This window comes from Leptopilina heterotoma, unplaced genomic scaffold, assembly GCF_015476425.1.
Source record: "Leptopilina heterotoma isolate Lh14 unplaced genomic scaffold, ASM1547642v1 Lhet_6, whole genome shotgun sequence".
In the NCBI taxonomy this organism is placed as follows: Eukaryota; Metazoa; Arthropoda; class Insecta; order Hymenoptera; family Figitidae; genus Leptopilina; species Leptopilina heterotoma.
The window spans coordinates 1,611,426-1,629,513 of record NW_025111137.1 but is presented as its reverse complement, the minus strand read 5'-3'; the positions used below and the strand labels follow the sequence as shown (position 1 = coordinate 1,629,513).

The 18,088-nt window shown below is 26.6% G+C and overlaps 1 long non-coding RNA gene across 1 annotated transcript in view; it reads right to left on the bottom strand.

Annotated features, from left to right (window-relative positions):
• LOC122509158 overlaps positions 1–18,088 on the bottom strand; it is a 309,869-nt gene that overhangs the window by 73,211 nt on the left and 218,570 nt on the right. The window contains exon 6 of the long non-coding RNA XR_006302315.1: positions 15,754–15,790. This is a non-coding gene — a long non-coding RNA (uncharacterized LOC122509158). The remainder of the gene's footprint in view (positions 1–15,753; positions 15,791–18,088) is intronic.

Below are 18,088 nucleotides of genomic sequence, written 5' to 3'. Positions count from 1 at the left end.
AATTATATTGCAGTCTGTATCTGTTTAAATAAATAAATAAATTTTGCTGTTTTATTAACTTTTGTAACAAATTACTTAAAAATTTGCAGTTTTTTATCTAACTTCGCGATTATTACACTTGAGTAGTGAAATATGAAGATAATTTATAATTTTAACAATTCAGCATTTGTTTAAACAAAAAATTGTTGTTATTTATTAATTCTTGAGACAATAAAGCGTCTAGACACTTGTAGTCTTTTTAAATTTTGCAATTAACTAATCTGAGAATTTACTTATTGCAAAATTAGAAAAAACTGCTAGTTTCTAGGTTGATTGTGTAAAAAGTTAGTAAATAACAATTATTTGTTTAAACAATTGCTGAATTAATAAATTAATAAATTAACTTTATTTTATAGTATTTGTATAATTTTCTGATTTATGTCAAACAATAAATTGTTTAAACAAATATGATTATCAATTAATTTTATAAATATTAATTGAGAATATTTATCAATTTTTACATGTTTTTCATGTATCAATTTTGACACTTTATTTTCCTAAAAAATTTTCTAAGTCATAACTGGATCTCCTAGCTAGTACCAAGTTAGGACCAGCCTAGGATATATAAAAAGGGGTTGCCAAGTTAGGTCCAAGCTAGGGCCAATAATCATTTTAGGCATAGCATGGTGATTTCTACACGGGTAATTCAAATTTAAACATTTATTCAAATAATAACCATTTTTTAAAAATAAAATTCAATTATTTGTAAATAATATTTCGAACATTTTTTAACACTTTTCATTAAAAAAAACATGATTACTTTTAAAAATTGTAATAAAATTTTTGAAAACATAAAATTTATTTCAATAATAAAAATTGAATTATTTCTAAAAATTAAAACTTTATGTAATTTCTATAATTCAATGTACTTTCTAAAATTGCAAACTGAATCTATTCGAAAGTTTAATCATTTTTAAAAATTTGAAACCTTCTGAAATTTAATTACTGTGGTTGTATACCGGTTTCCGTCCATCTAAGGCTTAAATTCATACATAATACCTAGAAAACAATGGTTTTTAACAACACGTAAAAATACATTTAACTTTTCGCCCCACCCATTATTTAACTTTTCGCCCCAGGGTGCGTTTCTGGCTTTAACAACAAATGTAAAAAATCTGACTAAAGATATTTAGCAAATACCTTTAGGTATCTCTTCAGGGGACCCAAATAAGGATCTAAAAAAATCGCGATGAGAATAAATTCAAAAAATATACTTAAAAGTTGATATTTTCTTTTTCGAAAAAATTTTCAAAAGTAGGTTGAAAAAAAACTTTCAATATCGACACCACAAAAATAAACAGAATTGCACACAACTCCGGACATTTATTTATATTAAGGTGATAACACCCTTCTATAAATAAAATTGCAATGCTCTAACTATTTTCGTTCGAAAAGATAATGAATTTTAACGGTTTTGGCAGTTTAACTTTTCGCCCCAGTCTCCCCTATTAATTTGAATTAACGATTGACTTTTGCTTTAGAATTAGTAAAATTTAGTAATAAATTAGTAGAAATTACTATTTATTTGTAAAATTTACTGATTTAAATTTTAAATGCAAAAAGTTAATCAGTCATCGAAATTTTTAAATATTTTAACTAATTAAAAATTATAGAAAATATTAAAAAATTTAGCTAATTTAAAAAAAATTGTGAATTATAATTTTTCAAAAATCTTAGTCCTCTATAATTATTAATTAAAATTATGAAACATTCAAGTTTTAGAAATTTTAGTTTCAAAAGGTTTGAAATTATTTCTACTAATTTCTACTTTTATTCTTACACTATATATTTAATGCCGTAATATTTTAAGAGGAGGGTACACGGATATTTTTAATTTTATCAAGAAAATAATTTAAATATTCCACAAAATTATTTTTAAGGTAATTTTCTATAAGGAATTTAATGGTCAAAAAATTTAATCGGTCAGAAAATATTTTGAGCCATTTTGAATTTTTATTTTACTTAAAAATTAGTAGATTTTTAAATCCATGAGTAATTTTATAGAATATACCTGTATGTTTTTGAATTCACAAAAAGTTGACAAATGAAAAAATGGATTTTTATAATTTATTTCGAAGCATTTTTTTTAAATCCTTGTTTTTAGACTGAAAATGCTAAACAACACCATTATTATTCGATTTTTTATTTGAAATTTCAAAATTAGTTAAAAAAAGTGAACATTTGATTTTTCATAGAAAAAAATGGAATGATAATGGTAGTTTTTAGCATTTTTATCCTATAAACAAAGAATTTTATTTTGATAATAATTTTTTCATTTGTCAATTTTTTTGTTGATTCAAAAGTGTATTGTATATATTCTATATAAAATTACGCAGAGATTTCAAAATCTACCAATTTTTAAGAATAAAATAAAAATTAAAAAAGGATCAAAATATTTTCTGACCGATTTTATTTTATGATCATTGAATTCCTCACAAAAAATTAACATAAAAATAATTTTGTGGAATTTTTAATTTATTTTCTTGATTTTAGTTAAAAATATCGATGTACCCTCTCCATATCAGCAAAAATTCATCTCTAATTCAATTTTCTTTAATATTTTTCAGAAAGTTAAGTATTTGAAGTCAGAATTTAAAAATTCAAAATGGCGGATTTAAGATGGCGGTGTTAATTAAAAAAACTCAACGGATCTGTTTGAAACTTGTTACATCGGGAATTTTTAGGGTCTCTGATTACGAATATGATATCAGATTTTCAAAATTTAAAATAGTGGATATCAGATTCGGATTTAGCACTTTAAAATCCTTCGAAAAATTATTGCTCAGTAAAAACTAAAAATTGAAGCGAATATTATCAATGACTTATTTGTTGCTTGCAACTCCAGGAAACTTGTTGTTTGCACTAACATATATTGTAAAGCAGTATACAATATTGTTATTGGAGAAATTTTATTTTCCTTTGCGTATGGAGATGTAAATCGAAGGATGAATAAAGTTTATATAAATAAAGAACGGTATTAGCACGTGATTGAAACTAGACCCCGAGGATAGAAGGACCCACTCGCTTCGATCATAGAAACGTGTATACCAATAATATAAACCCGTTGCTCATTTGAACAGCACTCGTGGAACCTTTAAAACAAACACCGCACCACAACGAACAAAGATCATAGAGAGAGTGTTGAGGGGTGAAAAAAATGAACTGGCTGAGGCAAAAGGATCTTTGCTATATATGGCAAAGCACATGTATAGCTTAAAATGAACCCAGTTAACCAAAGGCACAGCTGTGCAACAATGCACATCCATTATCGAGTAAGAGCCGATTTATATGAATGTTGATCAAAAAACTTTCAAGTGGGACCAGCATAATTATTTCGCTTTTGCAATCTTACGATCGACACTTTTTATTTTAATCGACATACTCAATTCATTGTATATACTTATGAACTTGGCACTAATTGCTGTGCAGGATTGCAATCATTATTATATACAATTTAATCGGCTCTTGAAATATGGATCTTTTTTCTCAGAGAAAAAATCAATTGCAGTTGCAGCTGTTAAGGTAAAAGTCCCAATTATGGGACGCTGTTTAAGCTAAACTAAATTTCTATGATAAATTTCTTGGAATTAGGAGTGTTAATATGAATAATTAGGGTATAGTTTGAAAGATTGATATGTTAGGAATAATATTTAGACCCTAAAATGGTTATTTTTCATGAAATAAAAATAATATTAATTAAATTATGAAACTCTGCAACTGCACTAATTATGGGACGATGATTTCTGTATGTACGGGTGTCCCATAATAATGTTCCTATTATGAGACATTTATTTAATTCAATAAGTAATTAAAATTCTATTGACTTACATTAATAATTTGAATATTAATTATAAAGAATAAAATACAATAAACAAATTCTGGTTTAATAAATAATTATAAAACTAATTTTTCTGGTAGAAAATTAATGCGAAAAAACTGAAAATATTTGAGGTTATGTTTGCTGTGTGTCTCATAATAGGGATAGCAAATAATAAGTGCACCTAATGTGGGACGGTAGTCTAACGAAAAACCTGGCTACCTTAATTTAAAAGCTAAAATGCAAATAAACATTTCTTATTAAATTAAATGCTATACACAAATAATTATTCTTTAAACGTGTAAATTTTTTTGAAATAAGTAGAAATTTCTTATGACCAATTTTAATTGAATTTATTTTATTTTTTGTAATACTGTCTCATAATAGGGACAAAATTGTAAATTGTCCCATAATTGGGACCTTTACCTTATACGGGGTATATTTTGTAGTGCGAATAAAGAAGATTTGGGCTTTTATTTTTTTCTCGAGATTTTGGTGATTACATTAGATGAATGCAATAAAAATGCTGAAAAAGAGCGAGAAAAAAATGTACTTTGGGTGGGTGGCACGCGCCTCATGTAACTTTAATATAAGTGGTTAACAGGCTCGCTGTAACACGAGACACACCGGAAAGGACGTCAACTGAGTGTCACTCAGTTATTCAGTCACTACCCTCGGTTATCATGTGCGTATATTTCATCAACAAGTTACTCGATTATGAAAAAAATCTTATTTGTAGCACATTTTATTTACACCCCAACTTTTGTAATTTATCAGTTGGTATCACTTTATTGCACTGTAAAGGGTTCTAAAATTTTTAAACAGGCAGAAGGCCTGCATAAAGTAATATTTACTCAAAATTTCAAGAATATTTTATCAAAATCGATTTTTTAATTACAAAAGTAAGACGAATATCATAAAGAATTCTGAAATTAATTTAGATTTATATTTTATTAAGACTTTTTTCCTGACCCTAAAGAATATTATGATTCACTTTAAAAATTATTAGATACTTAAAAAAAATGAGCTATTATACATTTATTTGCGAATTTATTTAATTGTAAAATTATTCGAAAACATCAATAAATTCATTTTTAAATAAATATTTAATCATTATTATTTTTCCATATAGGAATTAAGATTGGCAAAAATTTCAAATTCAAACCTTTTTGAAAGTCAAAAACTTATAATAATGAAAGATGACCGAGTGATAAAATCATTATTTTATAGGTATTATAAGAATATTGTTACTGTGACTTCTTCAAAATTATTTCCATCATTTTAATTCAATTATTATTTTCTAGAATTCCAAACTGAAATTCTTATATAAATAAATTATTTTTAATAAATATTGAAAAAGTTCTTTGAGAATTTCAAATCCATTTTTTTGCATTTCAATGAAACTGAACTTCGATTATTCGGAAATTCTTCAATTAAATATATATTATAAAATAAAAAAGTCAAATAATTTCAAACAAAAATTCAATTAAACTTTTTCAAAAAAATGAATTCTACAGAATTGTTAGTCAGAAGGATTTAGATTTTTAAGGATTTTAATTTGAAACTTTTTCAAAATTAAATTATTTAAAAAAATTCATGCTATAATGCTTTTAATATTTAATAATAATTAATTATTATCTAAAATTTTTATTAAAATTCATTTTTAAATCAATTTTTATTAGAAAATTCTACGTGAACTTAATTGTTTAAATACAAAAATGAATAATTTATTAAATAATTGAATTCGATTAAATTTCTATTAAAAATAATTGAAATTTTGAGATGAGTTTTATTATTTAATTATTTATATGTGTTTACGGGCACAAAGCCGTTTTGTACAAAGTACTTTACAACATTAAAACTAATCAACAACGAGTTAGCATAAAGAACGTTTAAACGTTATTATTGTTTTCAAAGACAGCTTATTATTTCTAAAAATAATTGAATTTCTAAAAATAATTATTTTATTATTTATGAAAATAATTGAATTATAGGAAAGAAAAAAAATTTGTAAATAATTGAAGTCCTGTGAAATTTTTATTATTTATGAAAATACTTAAATTTTTTAGTAGAATTTAATTTTTTTAAAAATTGAATTCTTTCGGAGAGTTTTATTAAAATATAGTAAAGATATTGAAAATCATTAAATTGAGGAGAATTTTTGAAAATAATTGTAATTTTGACAAGAATTTTTAAAAAATGTTTGAAAATAATTGAATTTTTGAGAAGAATTTTATTAGGATTTATAAAGATAATTGAATTCATGCCAAGATTTTTATTAAAATTTTTTAACATAATTGAATTTCTGACAAGAATTTTATTACTTTTGAAAATATTTCAATTTCTACAAACATTTGTAACTTCTTTGAAATTTAATTTTTTTTTTCTGTTGTTTTAACTAAAATTTTTCTAAAAAATCCATGCATTAAAAAATTTTAATACTCTCAGAATTCAGAATTTGAATTATAAAAATTTTTTCAAAAATCTAAGTTTTTTAAAATTTCTAATTAAATTCATTCAAAATTGAAATTTTTATAAAATTTCGAATTAAAACCTTTTTAAAGGTCATCTATTTATAAAAATTGTAAATGCAACTATTTTAAAATTCAATTAATTTTGAAATATTATCTGAAATGTTAACTATATAATTTTATTTTTATATCTATTTTCATTAGAAAATTCTACGAGAATTTAATTATTTTCATACAAAATTAAATAATTTATTGAATATTTGAATGTTTCTTCAAAATGGAATTTTGATAAAGAATTTTATCAACAAATTTTTAAATAATTGAATTCTTTTGTCGAATTTTAATAAAATTTTTAAGAATTAAATTTTTTCAGGAATTTGATTAAAATTACATAAAAAATAATTGAAATTCTGCAATGAGTTTTATTATTTATGAAAATAATGGAATCCCTGTAAAAAAATTGTATTATTTATGAAAATAATAGAATCCTTGTATAAAAAATATTACAATTTATGAAAATAATTGAATTATTGCGAAGGAATTTATAAAAAATTGGTAAATAATTGAAATTTTTCTAAGAATTTTATTAAAATTTTTTAAAATAATAGAATTTTGGAGAAAAATTTTGTTATTCATAATAATAATTGACATTTTGACGAGAATTTATAAAGATTTTTGAAAATACTGAATTTTTAAGAAGAATTTTTTTATTTATAAAGATAATAATTGGGATTTTGTCGAGATTTTTTTGTAAATTTTGAACATAATTGAATTTTGTGATAAGAATTTTAATATTTTTGAAAAAAACTGAATTTCTGCTATCATTTGTAACTTCTCCAAAATTCAATTTTTTTTAGTTTTTTTAACAGTGTAGAGGAATTTTCAAGGCCTGCGCAAGATATGATCGTACAGATATAGATATGATCGTACTTTTCGTATTTTTTCAAACAAATTATGGACTTTACGGATGTTTTTTTAAAAAAATCTGACTTTTACGGACTTCAAAGAAATTTACGGACTTTTACAGCATTTACGGGCTTAGTTCGAGTTACGAAAAGTTTGCTGTATAGTAGTGGACAGTTTGCTACCTCAGACAAGCTTTTGTTGCAATCTTGTGTTACAAGGTTGGCAAGGTTGTATGCCAAGCTTGTCGCAAGCTTGCTGTAAACTTTCGTGCTGTTTGAATAGTCTGCCTAAATTTTGAGCACAACCTATAATACTTAATTCCTGTCCTGTATATAGCATATAGGTTTAAAACTGACTGTTTTCTTTTTGGGCAGTAAAAATACAAGTGATTTATTTTAGTCTCAAATGAATTGATAAATTGTTTTTGAAGTTTAGACAGTGCACGTGTGCAATTGATGACATGTGTCCCGCTATTTAAGCGTGGTCAGCGACTCGATCAAAAATTTTCTCGGCAATGAACATTAAGGTTCCCTCAGAGTATACTTCCTGCTTAACAGACTGATTCGTTTCGTGGATGAGAATGAGTGTTGTGCATAGAGACATTGAATTGAATTGCAACCAATGTGTCCAGCGCACATTCGTTTTATTTCCTTCTCTCTGCACTACAATCTATACGTCTATGATATACAATGTTCAAAATTAATTCTCCACAATGATATTTTCCTTCCAACAATTTCAATAACGTGACAATTTCAATTAATATAGACGTTTCTATAGTCTGACGGAAGTTAAAATTAAGCGCATCGCATTTTTAATAAAATTTATTCCAAATAATGGTTGTTTAAATTTATATATATATGAAAACTTTGAGAAAAAGGTTGTGAAAACTTTTAGAAGCAGACAATTTTAAATGTCAGTTTTTAAATTATTATTTGAAATTAAGTCAGTGCTACTCGCTTAATTATTGATCATCGTAAAAACAATTGTAATTTATGATAATTTATGCATAGATTGCTTTCTGAATCTATTATATATATGATGCATAAATGTGCTAATTATTTTTGCTAACCAAGTAAATGGATATAATTATTTCATACACCGTGCACGGTGTACCTATATATCTGAATAATTTGTAACATTTTATATTAACAAATGAAAATAGAAGAATCTGTTTTGAATTTATCATGTATATAACTGTCTTCGATAATATCCACATACATCTCTCTTATAGTATGAATACATTACTCAGTCCATTATTTCCTTAATGTATGAAGTTGGAAAAAATTAATGCATAATATTTACCACGAGATAATTACAGAAATAAAATTTTTATAATGTACTAATTTTTTAATCAAGTGCAAGAATTAATTTTTAAAACTATATACACTCGTGACTTAGAAATGTGATATTGAATTCTAATTCAATTTACCTATTATTGTGATAATAAATAATGCTGCGATTAGAACTGTAGATATAAAATGTATAAACATTTACTTGCTTTTTTCCAGATATTGTTAATAATTCATTTGACACAATAGAAAAAGAATAATTTACACACGTTTTTTTGCAATTGTTTTGAATAATTCACAATAATAAGAATAAATTTGCACTCATGGAAAAAAAGTTTCAACTAGATAAATTTAATTATATACTCTCTAAATCGGAATATGTGAAATTTCACTTATTGTACGTTATAAGTCGTCCTCTCGATTAATAAGTGCATATACACTTATAAATAAGTGAATTTTTCACTTATTCTGAGTGAAATTTCACTTATTATAAGTGTATATGCACTTATTGATCGAGAAGACGACTTATAACGTATAAATATGTGGATTTTCACATATTCAGATTTAGAGAGTATATTAGCAAAATATTTAGTTCTTTCAGTTAAAAGTTTACTTCTTCGAAAATTCGAGTATTTAAATGCAAAAATTCAATTTTTTATAATAAAGTTTCTTGTATTATTTTTATTTTTACAGTAATACACTGAAAAAAAAAGTTCATTGAATCAAGTAAATGCATTTTCTTGACCTGATTTATTTGAAACAAACCCATATTTTCTTATTGGAAGAAATTTATTTTCTTGTGTCAAGTAATTTTGAGCATTGATCAAAGTTATTGAAATAAGAAAATATGGGTTTGACATAAGTAAATATCTTACTGTTTCAAACGAACTGTTTTACATGCGCCAAGTCTCGAAAAAGTATTGAATCAAGAATATCATGTTCTCACGTCAAGTAATTTACCTTGAGTCATTTGGTATCTTGAGTCAAATAATTTTTTTATTTCCTTTAAAGCAACTATTTATTTCATCCAACACCCATAGTCTTGAGCCAAGAAAATGGGAAGATTAATACAAGTTAATAATTGTTTCAACTCAATTAAAAATTATTTTGTTTCAAAGAAATATTAATTAATCTAAGCATTTCTTTTACTTGAAGCATTTCTATATTCTCATGTTTCAAAATCATTAATTTCTTGCGAGAATGTTATATTTTCTGGAATGAAATATTTTATTTATTCAATTCAATTAAGTGTAAGATCTTGAATTAAATCATTCTTTTGTTTCCTTTAAAAAAGTTTTTACTTAATTCAACGCTCATATAATCCTGATTCAAGAAAATACGAAGGTTAATATAAGTAAATATTTGTTTCAAGTTGATTAAAAATTATATTCAATTAATCCCATATTTATTTGAAGAAAGAAATTCATTTTCTTGTGTCAAGTAATTATTAGCATTGAACAGAATTCTTGAATTAACAATTTAGTATTTGGCAGAACTCAATATGTAATTATTTCAACCAAATATTTTACTTTTCCGAAGTACCAAAAAGTATTGAATCTAGAATATCATGTTCTTAAGCGAAATAATAAAGTATTGTGTGGAGAATTCATGTTTCTTGAATCGAATCATTTTATTTATTTGCTTTGAAACTTTTTTTTACTTAACACAATGCCAGTGTTCTTGATCCAAGAAAATATTTTTCTTCAAATGTAAGGGAAGTGTTCCGGTTGTGGGCACCCTTTTGTTTTTGCCTCATAACATTTGTCCATGTGCATATTATACAAATATATGTGTACGAATTTAAAGCTAGAGGTCTAAGGTGACTGTCAGTGAAGGAATTAAATTGATTCCTTTAAATAAAAAAGTTTTATTAGAAATTTAGTGAAATGGGAATTTTTTGACAAAAAAAATTTTGTACCCGGTTGTGGGCACCCTTGAAAAATCCGCTAAAAATGGAAAAATATTAAAGGAAACCAACACAAATAAAGAAGAAATGAAAGTTTCTTTATTTTAAGAGAATTTGCCGGGATAAAGAACAAAAATGATGACACGTTTTCACACTATGCTCATCGCTAACAAAAGTATAATGCTTGCATGTGAAGTAGCTAGTACGCATACCATAACGCACTTCTAATGCACTGAACGGCTATATTCATCGCATTTAATGGAGTTTGCGGCTGTCACTTTCCTTGGCAGAAAGTTTAGATAGATGAGACAGTAGTCCACATCATTGTCAGATGGTAGAGCCTCCTTAACATAAAGGTGCCCACAACCGGGAATGACAGTCATTTTTTAAAAAGACCAACACATTTTGTGATGCAGGATTTTGGTTAAACACGAAGGTAAATCACAAAATATAATGACAACACTGCAAAAAAAAAATTAAACCCTTCTTTTCTGAACGAATCTACACCCATATGTTGCTCTTCGAAAACAATACAAAATTACTTTTTTATTTATTTAATGCAAATTTTCTTTATTATGCTCACAGCTATTACACAAATGCATATATTTGTTTCGTTATCAATACGAAAAGTCCGTATTGTCAACGAACACGACTTGCAATACTTAGATCAGTAAAGTCTGCTTGCCGTCGAAGTTTACGTAGGGGTGCCCACAACCGGAGGGTGCCCACAACCGGCGCACTTCCCCTATATGCAACTTAAATATCAGTTTTTGAAAACTGTCCATTGAGGCTAGGATGGCATAGTGGTAGCGTGACAGCTTCTGGTGCGTGCAACCCGAGTTCAATTCCTCCGACCGTGGAAAATTTTCTTTCAAGGTATATTTGTTGTATTTGTGTTAAGTAATAATTAAATGTAAATATATATGTAAAATAACAATTATTTAATTATTTAAATAAAAAATATAAATGTTAATTAATTAAATAATAAAAATGTTTGACCTAAGTATTAGAAAAGATGGGATGGGGGTAAGGGGGGGGGGGGTAATTTAAGTAAATAATTTACTTGTATTGAGAAAGTATTTTTTTGATTTAAATCTATAAATTTTCTCAAATCAAGAAAATATTTTCTTGGACAGAGAACATACTTTCTTGATTTGATGCATAAATGATTTTGAATTAATATATATTCTGCATTTCTTACATGTTACTTAATTTCTTGATCGAATTCCATATTTTCTTGGATCAAGAATATCTGCGTTCTCTCACAAAATAAATGTTTTCTTCATTTAAATCTTGAATTACTTGAACGAACGTTACAAAAAATTGAATGAATCAAATAAAATAATTCAATTAACTATATATATTCTTAGAACAAGAAAATATTTTATTCATTTAATACATTTCATACTTCGTATAAGAAGACTAACTTCTTGGTCGAATTCCATATTTTCTTGGATCAAGAATATATGTTCTTCTCCCAAATATCCTATGTCAAGAAAATCGTTTTCTTGAATCAATACTTTAATAGTCTTGGCCGCATTCAATCCCACGATTTGCTTCAACCAAGAAAAATTTTCTTGGTTCAATACTTTTTTTTTCAGTGTATGTACGAATGGGCATTGCCCGTATATTTTGGAATAAATAAATAATAATTGTAACTGTTACTGTCCATTTTTGAAAGTTTTTCAACTTTATACAATAGAAAAGTTTCCAAATAATTTAAAATTGGTAAAATCTTTTAAAAATTAAATTTTTGAGAAATATGAAAAGAAATTATCAAATTTTTGAAGAAATTTCATTATAAATGTGAACATGCCTGCGAAATCTTAATAAACCTAAAAAACACTGAATTATTAAAAAATTTTAATTTATTTTGTTCGAAGATAAAAAAAAATCATGAAAAATTATGATAAAACAATTCTAAGAATTAGTTTTTTTTAATATAACGTAATTTTTCGAAAATAATTGAATTTCTTAAAAGAATTTTTGTATATAATTTAAAAAAAACTAAGTTTTTTGTAACATTTTAATTACAAATTTTGAACATGATTGTTTTCTTCAAAAAGGATAAAAATAGGTAATTTATACATTTTAATGTTTCTCTTTTTTGTATATATTTAAATTTTTGGAAATATACAATTGAAAATAATTGAATTTCAAAAAAGTAGAATAAAAAAGTCCTAAGAATTCAATTATTTTCAAAATTTGCAATTAAAATTCTTCAAAAGTTGACTTTTAAAAATTGCAATAAAATGCTTTAAAAAAATTAATTATTTTCAATTAAATTTTACAAAATTTCAATTATTAAAAATATTTTTAGTTATACATTTCAAAAATTTAATTAGATACATTATTCAAAAATAATGTTTGTAAGATTTGTTTATAGTTATTTATTTTACACTATATAAAAATCAAAAAGAACCTTAAAATTAAAAAAATTAAAAACAATAGGGGAGAGTCTCCAGTTGTGAGACACCTCCAGTTGTGAGACAGTCAATTTTTTTTAACATGCAATATTAAAAAGCCGATTGGTTTATATAAAAACATTTCTTTTTATATGATCCAACATTTTCGTGTACGCCGAAGCGGATATATAAACTGTTTTTGTTAAATACCAACACTGTGTGTGATAATCGACAAAAAAGCGTTTTTTCAATAAATGCAAAGTACTTTTTGTCCAAGTTAATGAATTGGAAAAGGTAAATGTAATGCATTTTCTTTTAGTGTTTTCCTTATATTTTGTGATGCAATATTGCATTGTTCCAATCTACGGTTGAAAATAATTTAATTTTCCTTTTTCAAAATAGCGCCAATTTCTGGGTGTGAGACACAGCATATCACCAGTTGTGAGACGGTGTCAACACCCATCTGGGCAGCATAAAAAATACGACTTTGCAGGCATACTATTTAAATGTTGATTTCATTTTTTTCTAGTATTTTTGGGCATGTCAAGTGGAAAAAAGTCAATTGATTCAGACTGCAAAAACTAGCGTCTTCGAAACGTCTTATTTTAAGACATTAGACGACGTTTTAAAAACGTCTAGTCTGGAATAAATGACTAATTCATCTGTCTTTCATGCAAAGTGTCTAAAAATTTGAGACACTTCTTGCGTCTTACAAATGTAAACAAGTTACTTTCAGTGCTCATAATTTAAGACATATAATGTAGACGGTAAAAGTGTCTATATTTAAGTCATTTTTGCTAATTTAAGACGTTTTCGAAGTAAGACACTTTGAATAAAAGACATTTTGTGTATTCGAGTATCTTCGGTAATATTCGTCTTGCCTCGTCTCGATGAAAGTTTCCCGCGCAATATCAATGTGATCAATGCATACATGCATTTTTAGGTTATGTATCGATTCAAGCAGTAAATTTCATCTGAATGAAGACACTTTAAACGTCTCCAAAATAGTCACTTTTAACGTCTTCCTAAAAGACATCCCAAAACGTCTTACAAATGAGGACAAAAGTGTCTCAAATATAGACACCTGTTTTTGCAGTGAAGAAATCAATTTTAATGCTCTTGTTGAAGCTATTAAATTGTGTTTATTTGATAGTCATATTTTGGCGAATAAATATTATTATTTAGTATATAATAATATATATTATTAATATATTTAATTATTTATACTAAACATAACGTTTTATGTCAAACTTATTAAGTTTTAGCAATTTTTAATGAGTGTCTCACAACAGGAGACATTTTTTTTTTTTTTAAAAAGCGCTGTGCCCGGAAAATGTATCGTAAAATTTTTTGAGTTCATCGAAACACTATACTTTCTTTTAATAAAAGTTGTGTATTTCTGTTACCTTTCGAACGGTGTATTTTATTTACAATTTTGTTTACCCGTTTACAATTTACGGGTCAAAAATGAAACCCGTCTCACAACTGGAGACTCTCCCCTATAAAATTTTGTTTAATTTGAAATATGTTTTTGAAAAATGGCAGTAAGTTTTCTGGAAGTTTGGAACAAAAAGGAGCAAAAAATATATAAAAAATTTAAAGCAATCATTCAGCAACCGGTCATAATAAGCTGGCAGCAATCTTTCATGGCAAGCTTGTAGAAACTTGCGTAGTAAGCTTGCAGCAATCATTCTTTAAATCTTGTAGCAATTTTTTATGCCAAAATTAAAGGAAACTTTCACCGCAAGCTTACAACAATCTTTCTCGGAAATTTTTCTGTCTCAGACGCAAGCTTGCGGCAATCTTAGCCTGTAAGCTTGGCAAGATTTCATGGTAAACTTGCCGCAAGTTTGCCATAAGCTTCAATATTCTCTGGGTGCTAATTTAATATAATAAAAGTATTTAAAATTATTTGCAGCAAGTTTACTGGAATCCTCCTGCAAGCATTACGTAAGCTTGCGAAAATCTTATCGCAATATTGCAGTAAGTTTTCCGGGGAATATCTCGGCAAGCTTACACGAAAAGCTTTCAATCGGTAAGACATTTTAACCTCGCAGTAATCTTACGTCCAGTTTCCAAAACAAGCTTGCAAAAGTTACATGGTAAGGTTGCTGCAAGACTGTGGCAAGTTTATGATTAAGTATTCAGTACTTAACCCTTTTAGTTACGTATTTTTCTTTTTACTGAATTCATTTGAAACTTGTTACTCGGGGGATTTTAGGATCGTTGAATCGTTTGATTATTATAATATAAAAAATAGTTTTGCTACCAATAAATATGGTAAAATTTACATCAATTCTTATTTTTCTCCAAGAGCATTATGGAAACACTTATATACAGTATAAGGGAGTTACCAGAAATGGGAGTTGGTTTGTTGTGTTTCATTATTAGAATTCATAAACATGACGTGTTTATGGGACGTTTTTGATCTATCTTTGTGCAGATGAAGAAACAAACGTATAGAAAAGTATGCAGAATGGCGAATTTTGGATCTATCCATTGTGACCGGGTGCGTGTTCATCGATTAGTCATGGTACCCGCTTTGTCGAAGGGTGACTTAACATTTCGTCTCGATGCATTACTCTGTATAAGAACGATACCATTCCATACCCTCACATACATGTACAGTTTACACTTCTTTATTCCTCAATAAGTTTGTATCCGAGCGCGAGAACGTCAAACAAATTCGATGAGGGTATAATATCTGATGGAGACATATCTGCGTTAACGTCAACGTCAGACATCGATTCCCCCTTAAAACCCGATTCCCGCCAAACTATATAAAAGCGTGACTCTTTCTCTCACATTATTAATGATTTCGAAAATTGCCTCAACACTGCGATCAAACTTTCGACAATACCGACAATACTATTTATTTATGTGTCTAGATTAATGTATATTAGGCTTTTCTTGCACTAACCTTTTGACTTTATGTTATGCAGCGGAGCAGTATACATCTGAAAACAAAATTTTTTATTAATAAAAAACATTGAATTTTTTGTTATATCCCATAAAAATTATTTTTTAGAATATTTATTAGACAGAATTTTATTAGATATAAAATTCACATATTTTACATAGCCAAAAATATTACTTAACAGTAACACAATATTAGGTCACCGAGTTTTTATTTAACAGAATCTTCAACTGATTAAAGTTTTAATTAACATTCTTTTTATTTTAAAGAAATGTAATCTAATCGAATTCTAATTTAGAAAAAATACCATTCAGCAGAATTTAAGTATTAAATTTAACTCTTAAATTGACGAAATAACAATTTACAGAATTTCCATTTGTCCGAACAATCATCGAGCAGAAAGATTTCAGCGCCAATTTTAAAAATGACCAATCAGAAATTACCAAGCAAATAGTGGTTGGTCAATTTTAAAATTGGCTGTGAAATCTTTCTGCCAGATGTTTGTTCGGACAAATGGAAATTCTGTAAATTGTTATTTCGGAAATTTAGGAGTTCTACTAAGTGATAATTTGTGCAAATTCAAATTCATACAAAATAAGATTCGATGTAATAGAATTTCTGACATTTAAATGTTCTAATTCACTTAAATTGAGAGTCCCAATCAAAGAATCGGTTATACATTTTTTAAGCCCTGTAAGTCAAAAATCAAACAGTTTTTAATCCCAATTTTTTTGAGAAACGTTTTGGTAATTTTTATACAAATACGAAATGTTTTCAAAAAATTGAAATTTTAAATCCTTTTTTTATTTAGATATCGAGAATTTTGAGTCTAAAAAAATTATACCGGTTCTTTGATTGAGCACTGTGAAAAATGTTTGGAGAAAATTCCACAAAATCTTGGTGGCACAATTTTAACCAAAAAAGGTAAATAGAAATTAAGGGGAATTTTCACCGAGAAATCTAGAGGAACTTTTGCTTTAAAATCTTGAAGAATTTTCCCTTTTAAATCTTAGAGAATTTTTTCTTTAAACTCTTATGGATTTTTACCTTGAACCTATGGTTATTTTTCCTTTAAAAGATTAGTGAATTTTTTGAAATTCATAAATTTTCTATATAAGGTTTTTTGTGTATAAAAAATGTTGAACAAATTTTTAAACTACTGTTTAATATATTATTGGAAGTGAACAAAAATATTTTCTAAATAATAAATCTAAATGAAGATAATTAAAATAATACCACTGAATTTAAAAAATTATCAATTAGTTTCTTTCCTTTTGGGTCAAAAATAGTCTTTGGATAATATTTCGTTTTATTATAATTGGTAGAAAATTGCACAAAATTGTAGAAACAATACTTTTCATCCTTACTATAACTTGAGAAATATTCCACAAGAAACATCAGGGAAAAATACCCAAATTTTTTACAGTGCGTTTCTAGAAATTATAGTTTTATATATTATTAGTTTTGTAATAACAACACAATTTTTCTAAGGATATTAAATTGATGCAAAAAACGAATTGAGACAAAAAATCAAATTGAGGCATAAAACGAATGAAAAGTGTTGCGAAGCAACATTTTGATTCGTTTTTCGTCTCAATCTTGATTTCCATAGAAAACAGTGAAAATAAACAAATTTATTAAGATGGGAATAATATCAGAAAGATAAGAAAATGCAAAAATAAAAAAATATATATAAACTAGCAAAATATGAAAATTGTTTAAAGAAGATGATCCAAAAGAAGAAAGTGAAATGAAATTTGTACTAATTTTGAAGGTATATAACATTTCTCGTAATTTTTATTGTAAGGAGTACATATATTATATCGAATGTAATTGCGCTTAAAGTTCAAATAGAGCTTTTGTTTGTACGCAGAAACAATGAGGGGCGCCCACACGCAAGACGCAGGAAACGCAGAACGACGTTACGCACGCAATATCAAAACGACACTGTCGTTATTATAAATGTGTGTCTTTCATGTTTAAGAGGCGCACGTGGTACCAATTCGAGTGTGTATTGCATGATAGACGCGAGAGTAACAAGTGGCTCGTTTAATGCATTAAAACACAGACATGACAAAAAGGCTTCTTGTCTATCGTTTAGTAAAAGTAGCCCACGCTTTTACCAAATATGTTGCCGCAAAGTACATACATATATATGCGAGAGGAGAGAGAGAAGGAGACAAATAAAATCTGGACTGTTATTCCTTTTAGTACCCTGTTTGGGGTAATACAGTACCCCAAAATTGACGCTAGAAAATCTAGTCTGGAAAAATCTGACTAGAACCTGTTTAGATTCTTGTGAGGAAATTCTGACTAGAAATATCTTGCTAGATTCCGA